This window comes from Lonchura striata, chromosome 5 (genome assembly GCF_050655825.1).
Source record: "Lonchura striata isolate lonStrDom1 chromosome 5, ASM5065582v1, whole genome shotgun sequence".
Classification (NCBI taxonomy): Eukaryota; Metazoa; Chordata; class Aves; order Passeriformes; family Estrildidae; genus Lonchura; species Lonchura striata.
In genome coordinates this window covers 5690036-5707919 of record NC_140707.1, presented here as the reverse complement: position 1 = coordinate 5707919, position 17884 = coordinate 5690036, and the positions used below count along the sequence as shown (strand labels likewise).

Genomic DNA, 17884 nt, shown 5'->3' with positions numbered 1-17884 from the left:
TCTCTCCTCTCCTCTCCTCTCCTCTCCTCTCCTCTCCTCTCCTCTCCTCTCCTCTCCTCTCCTCTCCTCTCCTCTCCTCTCCTCTCCTCTCCTCTCCTCTCCTCTCCTCTCCTCTCCTCTCCTCTCCTCTCCTCTCCTCTCCTCTCCTCTCCTCTCCTCTCCTCTCCTCTCCTCTCCTCTCCTCTCCTCTCCTCTCCTCTCCTCTCCTCTCCTCTCCTCTCCTCTCCTCTCCTCTCCTCTCCTCTCCTCTCCTCTCCTCTCCTCTCCTCTCCTCTCCTCTCCTCTCCTCTCCTCTCCTCTCCTCTCCTCTCCTCTCCTCTCCTCTCCTCTCCTCTCCTCTCCTCCCCTCCCCTCCCCTCCCCTCCCCTCCCCTCCCCTCGAAACGCTTTGCTTCTGTGCTTTCCTTCTTATAAAAAAAAAAACCATCCTTATGTATGGAAAAATGGTAGAAACTGGGATTCCACCTCCCAGATTCCCTATATCCAAGGGTTGTTTTCAGACAAAAGTTACCAGGACAGAGAGGTCTGGCTGCCTTTGGCCTCTGGTGGCCGCCATTTATCGGCCCCTCAAACACTGATGTTCTGTCCTTTCCTTCCTATGGAAAAGATCCCTCCTTCTCCTCCAGATGTCCATGTGTGAAATTGGGATTCTGCCTCTAAAGTCCCCAATATTCCAAGGGTTGCTCCCAGGCAAAATCTGCCAGTACTGTCAAGTCTGGCTGGCCTTGGCCTCTGGTGGCTGCCCCTGCCACACTGGGGCTTGGTTCTTTTCTTCCCATGGAGATCACTGTGACACTGTGGCACCTCATGGAACCAAGGGGATCATTGTGGCACCACTGGAGCCCATGGAACCAAGGGGCCATGGTGACACCGCGGGGCTTCATGGACCAGAGACCATTATGATTCTGTGGGGCCTGATGGAACCATGGAGACCATTCTGACCCTTCAGGGCCTGGTGTCACCAAGGGGGCATTGTGACAGCTCAGGGCCTCCTGGAAGCAAAGGATCACTGGGACACTGTGGGACCCCATGAAACCGAGGGAACATGGATCAATTCTGGCTGGCTTGGCCTGCCAGGGTCCACCTGACAGGTCTGGCTGATATTGGGATGCCAAGGGCTGCCTCTCATCAGCTCCTGGAGCAATGGGTCTCTGTGGTCTCCTTTGTATGGAAAAGAAACATCTGTCTTTTCAGATGCCCATTCTCAAAACTGACATTCTGCCAAAATAATTTCTGATATATATTTCTCTCTTAGAACAAAATCTGGCAGCTCTGGCTGGCCTTGTCCTCTTGTTGTGACCTCTCATCTGCCCATAAAATAGTGGGGTTCTGTTCCTTCATTCCTATGGAAAAGAACTGGTCCTCATGTCCAGGGTCCATGGCCAAAATTAGAATTGGCCACCAATCCCAGCCGGGCTCATGGAACCATCTGCAGGCCGAGGTGAAATATTGACTCTTCCAGTGCTGCCATCCTCCCTCCAGTGAGAGAAAAGGACACAGGGCAGGCACAGAGAGAAGCAACATGAACACACCAAGGTCACTGAAGAGCAAGTTGAGTCCCAGGTGGGAGGGATGAGGAGATGCCTTGATCTTGGGGCTGAAATCCTCTGCTAAAGCTGTGGAGAAGGATGCCATTGATACATCAGACTCTCTTTTTCCCTCTAAGGCATTGAAAAGTATGGGAAGATGACTTGTTTCATTAATGGCCTCCATGCTAAAGTAAGCAAATGTTGCAGTAGCTGTGATCTCCCATGAGAAGTTGAGTCTCCCCAGGCACCTTCTGCCAAAGGCTCCAGGACAAGCCATTGTTCCTGGCTGCAGAGTAGAGCACATTCCTCACCTCTGGTCCTGTCCTGACTGGGCCAAGGGCTACAGCATGAGTGATCTCCTGTTTGATCTGAGTGAAAGCTTGTTGCTGGTCAGGGCCCCAGTGGAAATCGGTCTTTTTGTGGGTGACCAGGTAGAGAGGGCTCCCAGTCTTACTGTACTCAGGAATGTGCATTCTCCAAAAACCTATGGCACCTAGGAAAGCTTGTGTTTCCTTCTTGGTGGTGGGTGGAGACATCCCGGTGATCTTGTTGATGACCTCAGTGGGAATCTGATGCCGTCCATCTTGCCACTTTACCCCAGGAACTGGATCTCTCAGGCAGGACCCTTGACTTTGCTGCTCTTGATGGTGAAGCTTCCAGCAGTATCTGGACGATCCTCTCTCCTTTCAAGCACTTCCACTGCCGTGTTCCCCCACACAATGATGCCATCGATGTACTGCAGGTGTTCTGGAGCCTCACCCTTTTCCAGTGCAGCCTGGATCAGCCCATGGCAGATGATGGGGCTGTGTTTCCACCCCTGGGGCAGTCAGTTCCAGGTGCACTGCACGCCTCTCCGGGTGAAAGCAAACTGAGGCCTGCATTGTGCTGCCAGAGGAATGGAGAAAAATACTTTGGCAATGTCAGCTGTGGCGTACCACTTTGCTGCCTTGGACTCCAGCTCGTGCTGGAGTTCCAGCATGTCCGGCACAGCAGCGCTCAGCGGTGGAGTCACTTCATTTAATACACGATAGTCCACAGTCAACCTCCATTCTCTGTCAGAGTTGTGCACAGGCCAGATGGGGCTGTGGAAGGGTGAGTGGGCCTTACTGACCACCCCTTGGCTCTCCAGCTCACGGATCATTCTGTGGATGGGGATCAAAGCACCTTGATTTGTCTGATACTGCCGGTTGTGCACTGTTGAGGTGGCAATTGGTACTTGTTGCTCTTCCACCCTTAGGAGTCCTACTGCAGAGGGGTTTTCTGATAGTCCAGGCAAGGTGTTCAATTGCTTAATGTCCTCTGCCTCTGCAGCAGCTATGCCAAAAGCCCACCTGAGTCCCTTTGGGTCTCTGTAACAGCCGTTCTGGAGGAAGTCTATGCCCAGAACACACGGGGCCTCTGGGCCGGTCACAATGGATGTTTCTGCCGCTCCTTCCCAGCCAGGCTCACCTCGGCTCCCAACAGGGTCAATTGCTGCAATCCCCCCGTCACCCCAGCAATGGAAACAGGTTCTGCCCCACATGTCCCGATGGCATTGGGGTACAGTGTGCACCAGTATCAGCTAAGGCTTCATATTTCTGTGACTCTGACATGCCAGGCCATTGGATCCACACCATCCAGAAGATCCAGTTTTCCAGTGCTTCTCCCTGGCTAGAGACAGGGCCCCTCTAACCCTGGTTATTGTTTCTTTCCTAGGCATACATGGTAGAGGTATTTTAAAGGTGATCTGACAAATCATACTCAGCAGCTCGGTCATGGGAGGCTGAGGCTGCCTTCACTTCACTGGAATTCCCTCGGTCAGTGCTTCCCTCCTTGAGCTGACACACCCACGCTGCCAGGACAGAAATGGGTTTCCCATCCCACCTTCCCATGTCTTCCCCATGGTCACGCAGAAAGAATCCCAGGCCAGCCCGTGGGGCGTACCCTCTCTCTCTGGCTGGGGAACGTTGGGCTCTGACTTTGGGGCCTGTGACTCACACTGGGGCAATGTGGGAACTCTTCCTCCTCACCTCATCCCTCATCTCCCTCATCTCCTCTTTGAGTTCCTTGCCCACAGCAGAGCCATGAGCCTGCACTGGGCCATGGATCATACTCTCACAATTTCTCAGCTGTTGGCAGCAGAGCCCACTGTCTCTCGGCTGTTATCGGCATTAATCGTGGCAGTGAACGTGGTGTACTGAGATGGCCCCAGCCTTGCCAGACTCCACAGCATTTGCCCTGTGCCCCTAACCTTGTCGGGGTCATTATCATGCTGTCCATCCCTCCCAAAGAGTACCTCCAATGCTGCCACTTCCCTCAGCTGTTGGATCCCTTCCTCAAGGGTTTTCCATCACGTTCTGTGCTGGTGCTCCTGCATTCTTTCCCTGTGGACAAACCTCTCTCTGGCACTCATTAAAAGCAGCTCTCAGAGGGAAAGCGACCCTGGCTCCCTTACAAAAATCTGATTCATACCTGAGCCTTGGGTCAAGGGTCCCAAATTCCTTGCCTCACCACCATCCAGCTGGACACCTGTACCCATGAGGTCTCAGACTTGAAGCAGTCAGGTTGTATAAGCCTCACGTCTCCATCGTACAATGTTCTTGTGCAGGTTACAGAGACTTTTGTACATCAGGGACTCGGTGATGATCGCAACCTCTGGCTCCCCTTTGGGTTGTGAGGTCCTTCCCTTATCTGGGTGCTCTGATTCCATCTTAGACCTCCTTGTTTCTACAGGGGCGACTGCTGCTGGCTGTGGCTGCCTTTGTGGCTCGGCTGGAACCTGGACAGTTGTAACATCTGTGGGTTCCACTGCTGCCCCATCAGACTCTCCTTTTTCGAGGCAGGGGGAGGGCTTCTCACCAGCTGGGGAATGCACTCCTTCAGAATCTCCTGCATCTCCCTCACCAGACCCCCACCCAGTCTGGGTGGTTCATATCTGGGGTGGCTGTGGGGCAGGGTCAGGCTCTGGGGCAGCAGCATCCCTGGTCTCTGGGGCCGTGTCAGGTTCTGGGCTGGGTGTCAGGGTGGTTATCCAGGTTAATCTTCCCTTGTCTCTCAGTGCCAAATAGAACAGGGCTAACAGCAACACAGCCCCTGTATGATATCATTGGTATTTGGAGTGGATCTGAGCCCTTCACAAACTGGTGGGGCAAACCCAAAGAGATGGTTAAAGGCTTGGGAGAAAATTTCCCCTGGTGTAATTTCCTCACAGTAGGTGCCATTATTAAAGTAACCCCAAAAACACACAGTCAGTGTGTGATAGCTGTGAATCCATGTGCCTGCTTCCCAGAGGAAGTTAAAGATCCATGAATTCTTCCCCTTATTCACCCATAAAACAAACCAGAGAACAGCCACAGCAGCCTTGGCTGTAGGAGCCGTGTTTAGATCAGGACCTGCAAATGGAGAAATGCAGCCACGGTTCCGTGCCACCCAAACCAGGGCAGGCTGGAGCACAGGGTGCTACTTAATGAGGTTTCTGTAGCAGCACACAAAAATTGGATTACTCAAGAACTGTTATTCCCTTTTTTGTTCCTGTGCCCTCGAGCCGCACGTTGGGTGCCAAAATCTGTCCTGGTTTGCAAAGAGAGGAGTCTGCTAAGGAAGGCAGGAGCCTCCCCGAAATGGGGAAAAAAATAAATGTAGAACCCCCTCCCTGTAAATTGCTATAAATTTGAAGTTAAGGGGGCTCTCAGGCAAAAATATGGGAGCAGAAATAACAGTTCTTTATTAGGCAAGAAAAGAAAAAGATAAAATAAACAATGAAGCGAACCAGCCTCTAACAGACAGCAATTGAATACATCTTGCCTTGCAATCTAGGACAACAATTTATTCAGCATTAATCACATCCATTTACCACATACCCCTTACCCCCAGATATTGCCCACCTGGGGCTGCCATCCTAAAACATTTTTTAAAAATTATGTATTTTTACATAATTAAAATTAAGTTACATTTTAATCAAATTAATTAAATTAATTTTAGCTTAATAATAAATATTTTTTATTTTTCTTATGCATAATAATATTATTCTATATTTTATTATTTCATTTTAATGGTTCTATAAAAAATTTCTATATGTGTTTTGTAACCAAAAAGTTATTGGTAATTTGTTCTAAGTAACACAATTCCCTTCATTAATTCATTGACCACTATTGGCTATTGATTGGGCACTCGGGGGGCTCGGGCGGGGCTCGCTGGGGCGCGGGGGCTGATGGGAGTTGTAGGCGCGGGTACAATGTGGTGTAACGGGGCCGCGGAGCATCACGGGAGTTCCAGGCACAGCGGCAGCGGCACTCGGTGGGGCGCGGTGCATGACGGGAGATGAAGTCACGGCTGGAACAGCGCTGGGCATGCGCCGCGGAGCATGACGGGAGCTGTAGTCCCGGAAGTGGCTCGGACGCGGCGTTTGCGATTCGGGAAGACCTCGGGGACACTTTTGCATCCGAGCCGCGACTTGAGGTGCTCGGGGGCTCTGGAGCACTCGGGGGAGCTTGGAGAGATATAACCGGGTTCCTTAGGGCGCAGGGCACGGCAGGAATTTTAGGCGCAGCACTGTGTTCTGAGGGGCTCTGAGGCCGCGGGGGATGAGAGGAGAGGAATTCCCAGAAGTGGCTGTACCGGGCACCTGTGGGGCTGGGAGCACTCAGGGGATCCGAGGACGCTTTTGGGGGGTCCCGAATGGGTGCTGGGGGGGACTTGGGGATCCCGGAGGGTCTGGGGGACACTGATGGGACAGATGGGGGCGGTACCGGGGTCCTGTGGAGCGCGGGGCATGACGGGCGTTGTAGTCCCGGCCCCCATGGGGCTCTACTGGGCCGCGGGGCATGACGGGAGTTGTAGGCAAAAGAAAAGATGTCGCTGACTTCAGGCACCGCCCCCAAAGCCATGATCCCTGGCGCTGATTGGTTGGGGGCAGTGATGATGGGCGGGAGTCTCCGCCAATGGGAGGCGGCGGGGGCGGGAACTGCCCACTCCTAGTACAGACCCAGTGCCCCTCCAGTCCCTCCCAGCACAGCCCAGTTCATCCCAATACACCTGAGTTCATTCCCAGGCCCTCCCAGTTCCTCCCAATGTCATCCACAATATGCCCCAGTGTTGCCCAGTCTTCCCCACAATGTCCCTGGTTTGTCCCAGTTTCACTCCGAGTTTCACTCCCAGTATGTCCCAGTGTGTCCCAGTGTACCCCCATAGTCCATCCCAGCCCACCAAGATTCCCCCTCAGTGTTCCTCATGTTCCCAGGCTGTCCCAGTGCCCCACAGGATCACTCCCAGTATGTCCCAGTGTCTCCCACAGCATTCCCAGTGTTCCCCAGTATGTCCCAGTCCTCCCCAGTGTTTCCAAGGACAGTTTAATTTCTCAGGGCTGCCGTGGCAGCCAAACCCAGCAGTGGGGTCAGTGCAGTGCCCATGGCCACAGCCCCTTGCAGTGCCCAGTGCAGCTGGGGCTGATGATCCACCCTCACAGCTGGCCCAGGGCCAGGCTGGAGTGGTTTTGGTGGCACCTTGGGCTGGCACACACCTGAGGAGGGTGTCTGTTTTCATGGGGAAACTCAGGGGTTTTAGATTGCTTCAAACATAGAAAAAGGGAAAGCCCCTCTTAGGCTGGGTGCAGCCAGCTCTGCAGGCACAGCAGGTCCCAGGTGAGTGAGGACAGACAGGATGGGCTGGGGCAATGTGGAGCAAGGTTGTCCACGCTGGGCCAGAGCTCAGGGCACAGCTTCTCTGAGCAGGCCAGAGCTCCTGAGGGGAGACCCTGGCTCAATATCAATCACAGAATGCTGCAATCACCTCTGATCTAAAGAGAAATGTAATAAAATACACCCTTTAAAACAGGAATGTGTATTTCTTACAAGCACTTTGAAATCTTTCTCCACAACTGGAATAGGAAAACTTTAATGACCCTCTCAGGGCTTTGGAGTTGTTTACATCAGACTCAGTCCCTGAGAGTGTCTTCAAAAAACTTCTCAAGGAGTCAAAGTTAAATTAAAACTCCAAAGTTTCTTGAAGTTTTAATGGGTCCCACTGAGGACACGACTTAGAAAGTGTCCCCAGGTTCCAGTCAGAGCAGAACACTGAAGGTAGTGATGACAGCTGGGGACAAGCAAGGGAAAGGTGTCTCTGGTGCTGAGCAAACCTGGATGTGTTTCAGGAATGCAAAGGGCCCAGGCCTGAGCCCCAGCCCCTGGCAAGGCAGATCCTGTCCCTCCCTCATTGCTCAGGGCTCTTCCCGGGATGGGCACTGGCATGTGGGGATGTGCAGTGCCAAGGGCAGGACCATGGGGAGGCCCCTGCCAGGCTGCTGAGCAGGGACAAGGAGGCACTGAGGCCCCAGGGCTGCAAGGGTCACTTGTCCTCTCGTGGCCTCAGGCCCAGGGCCAGCAGCCATGGCCAAAGGGCTGCACAGGTTGGCTCTGTCAGGGCCTTGCAGCTGCTGCACATCCCTGAGCCCTCTGCAGCCCAGGCTGTCCCACGGTGTCCCTGCCCTGCGCCTCTGTCCCTGCAGGCTGTCGTCACCCCCGGCTGCCCCACCTCGCTGGCCCTTCCTTTGCTGGCAGCTCTGCCTCCTGCTGCCCCTGCCTGGCCACACAAAGACTTGGGCTGATACCCAAAGGGTTAATTCCATTTTTACCATTCCTGGGAACTTTTAACACAGGAACAAGTTGTGCAGGAGCTGCTTTTCCAGCAAGGACAGTTGGAAGTGTAGAAGACATCTGGCTCAAGAATGCAGTGATAGAAAAAGCAAGGACTGAACCTGGGAACTTGGGGTGGGTTTTATGGCAATGGGTAAATTGTAATACACATTTAGTGACTGTGTATAAGCAACACACTGGTAGAGTTACGTGTCCACATAAGGGTAGGAGTTATTCCTCGCTAGACCTCAGGCCTGAATAAATGATCCCCTCTTAAATAGCAAATTAGTGTTAAGGAGTCTTGTTCTGATATTTCAGAGATTTGGTGGCCATGGGGCCTCACAGAACCCAGGAGTCAGCTGTGACTCTGTGCAAACTCCTGGAACAAAGGGTCCATGGTGACACAGCGAAACCCCATGGAGCCAAAATCCATTTTGGCACACTGGGGCCACATTGAACCAATGGTCCATTGTGACACCACGGATCCAAGGAGACCATTGTGACCCTGAGAAACCTCTTGGAACCAAGGGGCCATTCTGACACAGCAAGGCCTCGTGGAACCACAGGTCCATTGTGACACTGCAAGGTCACACGAAACCAAGGTGGCCATGGAACCAAGGTTCTGCCATGGAACCTCATGGAACAAAGGGACCATGGTGACACTGTGGAACCAGGGAGACTGTTTTTGTCAGTAGGAAAGCTCATGGAACCCCAAGTCCATTGTGACACAGCGAGGCCTCATGGAACCAAGGGACCATTGTTAAACTGTGTGGCCTCATGGAACCATGAGCCATTGTGACACAGCGTGGCACCTCATGGAGCCAAGAGTCCATTGTGACACTGTGGGGCCCTGTGGAACCAGGGGGAGCACAGTGACTTTGTGGGGCCTCATGGAACAATGGAGACTGTTCTGACGCTTTGGGATTCACTGGAACCAAGGGGCCATGAGAGCATGGCAGGGCCTCATGGAACCAAGGGGACTACAGTGAAAACTGCGGGTCTCCTTGGGATGAAGGGTCCAATGGAACCATTGTGTCACCATGGTGTCACTCTGGGGCATCCTGGAACCAAAGGTCCATTGTGACCAAGCAGGGTCTCATGGAACCATGGAGACCATTCCTACATTTTGAGGCCTTGTGAAACCAAAGGGCCTCTGTGGCACTTCAGAGCCTCGTGGAGCCAAGGGGACCATCGTGACACTGTGGGGCTCAGTGAAACCAATGGTCTGTTGTCACACTGCCAGGCCTTAGGTGTGGGTGCTCTGCTTGTTTTTTCTACCTGTGTCCTGGTCAGGATTTTAGGTGCCTGAGACGATAATTCGTGTTCAGACTCAGGTGCTTCTTGTTTCTTATCAGTGTTGCAGCCTCACAACTGTGAGTTCTGCAGTCTTTCATTAGCAAGTCACAAAATGGCCAAATAATTTCTTGTTACAAGGTCTTTAAAAACTATCCAACCAAGAAATGACACCTATATTATTTTCCCTTTTGACCCAATAACTGATCCCTCGAAGTCAGCAATGCGGACTTTTCTGTCCAATCACAAAATATCACCCAAAGCCATAAAGAATAATGTAAGAAGGTAAATAAGAAGAATGTGTCTCCACCCTAAAACCTCCATCTTGCTTCATATTTATTACTATGTTCTGAAACCCCAAACTCTAATTTTTCCGCCCTGTGGTAGTATACACCTCTAACCAACTATGCACCCGTAACCCCAGTGCTATTAATCAATTTTGGAAGCCTTCTCCACAGCCTCAGGTCAAATGCACTGTTCTCTTGCAAGTCTGTGCCTTTCAGCACAGCAAGTTTAACATTCTCAGCATCCAGGGTTCCAACACTCATGGAATCATGGACACTCCTGTGACACTAAAGGTCTCACTGAACCATTGTGACACCACAAGGCCCCATTGAACCGAGGGGCCATTGTGACACTATGGAGTGTTGGCAGGCCAAGGGGCAGCTGTCACACTGAGTGGCACCATGGAACCAAGGAGCTGCAGGGCCCATGGAACTAAGGATTCATGGAACAGTGTGGGACCCCACGGAACCAAAGGTCCATTGTGACATTGTGGGGCCTATTGGAATCCTGGAGGCCATTCTGACACTTTGAGGCCTCGTTGAATCAAGGGGCTCTGCAGGGCCCCATGGAGCCAAGGAGACCCTTCTGACACTGTGAGTGCCCATGGAACCAAGGGTCCATTGTGACCCTGTGGCACCAAGGAGACCCCTGTGACCCTGCAAGGCCTCATGGAAGCAAGGGACCATTGTGACACTATGGAGCCCCATGGAAACAAGAGGCCGGCGTGACACATCTGGGCCTCATGGAACCAAGGATCCAATATGACACCACCAGTGTGACACTGCAGGGCCCCATGGAAACAAGGGGCCAGTGTGACACTGCAGGGCCCCATGGATCCAAGGGAACAGGTCACGGGTCTGGTTGGCTTGGCCTGACTGGTCCAACTGACCTTGGCATATCGAGGGTTTCTTCTCATGTACCCCTGAAACAGAGCCCTGGGGCTCTGGGCTTTCCTTCCAATGGAAAAGAACTGCCCTTCTCCTTCATACATCCATGGCCAAAATGGAATTCCCCCTCCAAAATTCCCACTATTCAGGGGTTGCTCCTAAACAAAAGCTGCTATTACCAACAAGTGTGTTTGACCTTTTCTTCCTGAGAGCTGGCTCTCACCTGCCTTCAAACACTGAGGCTCTGTGCTTTTCTGCCTGTGGAAAAGAACCATCCCTCCTGCACAGGCAACCATGGCCATAATGGGTATTTTTCCTCCAAAATTCCCTACATGCAAGGGTTTCTCCCAGACAAAACCTGCCAGGACAGACTGCCCAGGCTTGTCTTGGCCTCTGGTGGTCTCCCTATTCTGCCCTGCAACACTGGGGCTCTGCCCTTTCCTTCCTATAAAAAACAACCATCCTTCATCCTTCATCCATCTCCTTCTTTCAGCCAGGTGTCCATGGCCAAAATTTGGATTCCACCTCCAGAAGCCCTATAGTCAAAGATTGCTCCTACACAAAAGCTGCCATTACAGACAGGTCTGGCTGGCCTTGGCATCCTTAGGTGGGCTCTCACCTGCCTTCCAAACACAGGGGATCCATGCTTCCCTTCCTATGGAAAAGAACTGGCCTTCTCCTCCAGTTACAAATGGCTGAAATTGGGATTCTACAGTCACAATTCCAAATATCCAAGGGTTGGTCACAGACAAACCTGCCAGGACAGACAGGTCTGCCTGGCCTTGGCCTCTGGTGACTGCAGAGTTCATCAGATCCTGAAACCCAGGGGCTCTGTGGTTTCCTTTCTGTGAGACCATTGTGACACTGTGGGGCCTTGTGGAACCCAAGGGCCATTGTCACTCTGCGGGGCCTCATGGAAGGAAGGGGCCACACTTCAGAAGCAAGCAGAACATTGGGACACTGCAGAGCTCCATGAAACCAAGGGAACAGGGAACAGGTCTGGCTGGCTTGGCCTCCCAGGGGCCACCTGACAGGTCCAGCTGATCTTGGAATATTGAGGGCCGCCTCTCATCAGCCCCTGGAGAACTGGGGCTCTGTGCTTTCCTTCCTATGGAAAAGAACCATCCATCTTTCCAGGTGCCCATGGCCAAAATGGATACTCCTCCTGAAAACTTTCATATATGCAAGAGTAATCCCACCCAAAATCTGCCAGGACAGACAGCTCTGGCTGGCCTTGGCCTCTGGTGGTCACATCTCATCTCAAGAAAGCCCTTGAAAGCCTTTGAAAGCATTTGAACAGGTTTGGCTGCTGGAACATCAATGAGTCTCTCATTCTCTGAAAAACGCAGATGCTCTTCTGATCCTATGTATATTTTTTTCTCATTGTGCATTATGTGTGAAATATAATTTTCAGCTAAAAAATATTATTCTTATCACTCTCACAGTGTTATCTGACACTAAATACCTCATCTACATATAGATCCAGGTCACCCGTATAAGCAAACCCAAGGAAGAGTCCACCAGGAATTATATGTCCCTGCTCCCATCTGTCACATCTCCTCTGGAGCTGGAGGTGCAGCCCCAGCACTTGGGAGGGCTCAGGGGGCCACAGGCTCAGCTCCCACACAGAGAACTTGTGGACCTTGGATGATCTTCCTGCCCCTGCCCGCTCAGCCAGGCTGAGATGGACACTGATGGTTTCTGTGCCAGGCTCTCCCAGCCCAGCCCAGCTCCCTGCCAGCTCTGCCAGCTGCCCTGAGCTCTGGGCAGCACCAAGGGCCTCTCCCCAGCACAGCCCAGCCGGCTCTGGCCCCACAGCTCTGCTCAGCCCAGGCTGCTCTGGGCACTGCCCCACGGCCTCAGCCCCTGCCAAGGGCACAGCAGCAGCTGCAGCTCAGCCAGGACTCAGCCCCACCATGGGGGAAGGGGCTTGGCCAAGACCAAAGGAGCTCCCTGGCTGCCCTGCTCCCCTCTGCCTGAGGTGCTGAGAGCTCTGCAGCCCCTCCTGCCATCCCATCTGCCCAGGCCAGCACAAGAGCCCCGGCCCTGGGGCCCTCCAGAGCTGCTCCTGCTCCAGGCCCAGGGCCCATCCCAGAGCTGGGGCAGCCACAGAGCTGTGCCCATTTCTGCTCATTGCTGCTGTGATGGGGATGCATCCTCAGCCACTTGGAGGTTCCTGATGAATTTTCCTCTTCTTTCTTGAGCTCTTCAGTTCAGGAATTCACTAAAAAAATTTCAAAACCATTTGTTCAAAACACACAAAGAAGATAAACTGCTGAGAATATCTTATATTTTCATTTCTTCTGTGGTTATATAGACAGATTTTGGAAGTGTCTTCAAAGTGAATATACTGTATTAAAAACAATGCAGAGAGGACTGTTTTGTCCTGTTTTCTTTTCCTGTTTATAGATTGATATCAGCAATGTCCAATTGATATTGATCCCCAGCACCTTCTAATGCAGTCTGAACAGATATGAAAATCAAGACTTTTCATGGCTGACAATCAATATTTTGTCCCCACCCCCTCCTCACCATTTCCCTCATTCAACCCCTGGCACTTCTATAGATCAGTAATGATGTGGCCAGCAGGAGCAGGGCAGTGATTCTTCCCCTGTGCTCAGCACTGGTTGTGCAGCACCTTGAGTGGTGTGTCCAGTTTGGGCCCCTGATTTAGGAGGAACATGGAGGGCTGGAGTGTGTCCAGAGAAGTTCAACAAGGCTGGTGAGGGATCTGGAGCACAAATCCTGTGAGGAGTGGCTGAGGGAGTTTGGATTGTTTATCCTGGAGAAGAGGAGGCTCAGGGGAGACCTCATCACTCTCTGCAACTCCCTGACAGGAGGATGGATCCAGGTGCGGGTCAGGCTCTTTTCCCAGGGAGCAGTGACAGGTCAGAGGACACAGCCTTCAGCTGTACCAGGGGATGTTTCGGCTGGACATCAGGAAATATTCTTCACGCAAAGGGTGACTGGGCATTGGAATGAACTGCCCAGCGAGGTGGGTGAGTCACTGTCCCTAGAAGTGTTTCAGGAAAGACTGGATGTGGCACTCAGTGCCATGGTCTGGGTGACAAGGTGGTGTTGGGTCCCAGGTTGGGCTTGATGCTCTCCAAGGCCTTTTCCAGCCTGGTTGATTCTCTGATGATTGTGACACTGCAGGGCCCTGGGGAAGCAAGGGGACATTGTGACACTGCGGGGCCTGGTGGCACTAAGAGGACCATGGTGACACTGTGTACGACATGGCACCACAGAGCCACGGGGCCACTGTGACACTGTGGGGCTGAATGGAAGCAAGGAGTGCATTGTGACAGTCTGGGTCCTGGTGGGACCACAGAGGCCATCGTGACCCTGAAGGGCCTTGTGGAATCAAGAGGCCATTGTGCCACTGTGGAACAAAGGAGACCCTTGGGAGAGCCTGGGGACAATGGAATCAAGGGGCCATTGCTCCATTGCAAGGACTCTGGGAACTGAGGGAACAGTTGTGATGCTGTGGTGTCCCATGAAACCAAGGGTCCTGGGTGACACTGCAGGATCTTGTGTCACCAGGGCTCAGTTGTGACACTGCAGCACCAAGGAATTCCTTGAGGCACTCTGAGGCCTCATGGAACCAAGACGCCACTGTGACCCTGCAGGGCCTTGTGGAACCATGCAGAGCTTTGTGACAGAGCAGGACCTCGTGTCATCATGGGACCATGGTGACATTGGTGGGCCCCATGGAACTGAGTGCTGCCCCTCAGGAACTCATGGAATGAAGGTAACATGTTTGACACCGTGGTGACCCTTGGGACCAAGAGGCCATTGTGACACTCTGGGACCAAGGAGAGCATTGCTGCCTGCCAGACCTCATGGAACCAAGGATCCCCTGTGACACTGCAGGGCCTTGGGGACCACAATGACATTGTGACACTGCAGGGCCCAAGGATCCAAGGGACTTTGTGACACCAAGGGGTCCCATGGAACCAAAGGGACATTGTGACACTGGGAGGCCTCATGGAATCATGGAGACCATTGGGACACTCTGGGGACTCATGGAACTCTGGTGACACCAAGTTGTCTGGGAGTGTTGGTCTGCTGGAGGGTGGGAGGGCTCTGCAGAGGAACCTGGACAGGCTGGATCCAGGCCCCAAATCCAACAAGGTGAGGTTTAACAAGTCCAAGTGCCGGGTCCTGCACTTTGGCCACAACAACGCCAGCAGCGCTACAGGCTGGGGACAGAGGGGCTGGACAGCAGCCAGGCAGAAAGGGACCTGCAGGGACTGATGGACAGCAGGCTGGACATGAGCCAGCAGAGTGCCCAGGTGGCCAAGAAGGCCAATGGCTCCTGGCCTGGATCAGGAATGGTGTGGCCAGCAGGAGCAGGGCAGTGATTCTTCCCCTGCGCATAGCACTAGTTGGGCAGCACCTCGAGTGCTGTGTCCAGTTCTGGGCCCCAAATTTAGGAAGGACATGGAGGGGCTGGAGCATGTCCAGAGAAGAGCAACAAGCCGGTGATGCATCTGGAATACAAGTCCTGTGAGGAGAGGCTGATGTTGATCCTGGAGAAGAGGAAGCTCAGGGGAGAAAAGACGGTGTCAGGGCACAGCTTGGATGTGATGATCTCCAAGGTCTTTTCCAACTTTGCTGGTGCTGGGATTCTCTGAAACCACCCTTGGAGCAGTTGCAGGAGGAGCCCTGGGCCTCCTCTTCAGAAGCTACAGCAGCCCAGGTCCCTCAGCTTCTCCTCACAGCCCCAAAGCCCATCCTGTCAGTCCTGCACAGCCTCTGCAGCTCCTCCTCACTGCCCAGAACAGGGAGCCCCACAGCCAGACACAGCAGCCCAGATGTGCCCCCCTGGCCTGGGGTGCCTCTGGCAAGGGAGCAGCACCAGGCACTGCAGGAGCCTGCAGACAATTCCTGCAGCACTTGTGGGATGATCCTGCTCCCCAAGGGATGTTCCCATGGTGCCAAGTCAGGAACTGCAATGGGGAGTGGGGCCAGAGAGGAAAAGGCAAACAGGGATGGGCTGTGGGCAGGGGAGGGAACAGGGGTGGACAACAGGAAGAAATTGTATCAGGAAGAAGAAAGAAAGCAAAGGTGAAGCTAAGGAAATGCTCAGGGCAGTTTGGGGGTGGCTGCCAGGCAGCCCTAGCTCTGAGCAGTAGCATCTGCAGTGGGACAGGAAACTCCCAGCTGATGGGAACAAACTTTCTGGCTGACTGCAGAGGCCAGGACAAAGCTGAGTGGTTTCCCTGGCGTCCCCCAGCCCTTCCTGGCCCCAGGGGCTGATGGCATTTGTGCTGCCTCAGGTTCATGTCCCCACAGCACCAGCATGGGGGTGCTCCCGCCTGCTGTGTGCAATGCAAACAGGGGCTGCTGAGCCAGATCTGCTGTGTCTGTGCCTGCAAGGATGCGGCACCTCTGTGAGCTGGGGGAGAGGCCAGGGCTGCAGAGGGGGGATGTTGTTGGCAGCTCCATGAGGACGCTCTGGGACGCTGCCCTGGGCTGTGCAGCACTGGGGATGGATCAGTTCCTGCTCTGCTGCTCCTTCCCGTCTCCCCCAGGGCCCTTGCAGAGCACCAGCCATGCTGTTTGCCCCCAGCCTGCCCACGGCCAGCCTGGGGCTGCTCACGGGGGTTTTCTGTGCTGAGCATTGGCCTGGCCGTGTTCTTGAGAGAGCCTGGGCAAGGAGCCTGGAGCCCCCAGGCCCTGGCCTGAGGCGTCAGCGCTGCCCCAGCAGTGCCCATGGCCTGTCCCTGCTGCAGCCCCGGCACTGCCACCCCCAGGACTGTGCCCGGCCCCGAGAGCACTCAGGCCCTGCAGCAACACCAGGGCCACCAGGGCAGCGGGGCAGGGCCACGGGAGCAGCACTGGCAGCACCAAGTGCTGCTGCTCCTGGGCACAGCTGCTGTGCCAGCACTGATCTGCCCCAGCTCTGCACACAGACATTGCTGCTGCAGCTCCAGAGAAGGCAACAAAAGGGCATCTCTGCAGAAAACTGTGCTGGGACATCCTTGAGTTCCTTTAAATCCACCATGAGCACAGACCCGCATTGACAGTCTGTGGCCACAAGGAAGGTGGGGAGAAACAAAATGAGAAATGGCACAAATAATGGCCTTTCTTTCTCGACAATGTGAAAAAATTTAAACAAAGAAAAAAAACCACAAAAATAAACCAACTAGAAGTAAAAAAAAAATACTTTTATTACAAGTGATTTGCAGAAATTGGCCAGCTGTTTAATGTTTCTGAAAGCATCCAGTCATCAGCCTCCTCACTGCAGCCTTGAGCTCCTTGTTCCTCAGGCTGTAGATGAGGGGGTTCAGGGTTGGCGGCACCACCGAGTACAGAACTGACAGGGCCAGATCCAGGGATGGGGAGGAGATGGAGGGGGGCTTCAGGTGAGCAAATATAATAGTACCGGCAAATAGGGAGACCACGGCCAGGTGAGGGAGGCAGTTGGAAAAGGCTTTGTGCCGTCCCTGCTCAGAGGGGATCCTCAGCACAGCCCTGAAGATCTGCACATAGGAGAAAACAATGAACACAAAACAACCAAGTGCCAAACAGGCACTAACAGCAAGAAACCCAAGTTCCCTGAGATTTGACTGTGAGCAGGAGAGCTTGAGAATTTCTGGGATTTCACAGAAGAACTGGCCAAGGGCATTGCCATGGCACAGGGGCAGGGAAAATGTATTTGTCATGTGCAGCAGAGCATTGAGAAAGGCACTGGCCCAGGCAGCTGCTGCCATGTGGGCACAAGCTCTGCTGCTCAGGAGGGTCCCGTAGTGCAGGGGTTTGCAGATGGACACGTAGCGGTCATAGCACATGATGGTCAGGAGGAAATACTCTGCTGAGACGGAGAACATAAAGAAAAAGAGCTGTGCAGCACATCCTGAGTGGGAGATGGTGCTGGTGTCCCAGAGGGAATTGTGCATGGCTTTGGGGACAGTGGTGCAGATGGAGCCCAGGTCGCTGAGGGCCAGGTTGAGCAGGAAGAAGAACATGGGCGTGTGCAGGTGGTGGCCGCAGGCTACGGCGCTGATGATGAGGCCATTGCCCAGGAGGGCAGCCAGGGAGATGCCCAGGAAGAGGCAGAAGTGCAGGAGCTGCAGCTGCCGCGTGTCTGCCAGTGCCAGCAGGAGGAAGTGGCTGATGGAGCTGCTGTTGGACATTTGCTGTGGCTGCACATGGGCACCTGTTCATGGAGAAAGGACAGTGAAGTGTTAAAGTAGATATCTCTAAGTAAAATCAAAGACATTTCACATACACCTCTTTTTTCTGTGACACACACGGACATATTTTTGCGTTCAAGC

The 17884-nt window shown here is 53.5% G+C and overlaps 1 long non-coding RNA gene across 2 annotated transcripts in view; it reads left to right on the top strand.

Moving 5' to 3' along the window:
• Positions 1–4997: 4997 nt before the first annotated feature.
• Positions 4998–17884, top strand: part of LOC146767165 (uncharacterized) — a 183841-nt gene continuing 170954 nt past the window's right edge. For both annotated transcript variants that reach the window (XR_014955921.1, XR_014955922.1), the window contains exon 1: positions 4998–5965. This is a non-coding gene — a long non-coding RNA (uncharacterized LOC146767165). The remainder of the gene's footprint in view (positions 5966–17884) is intronic.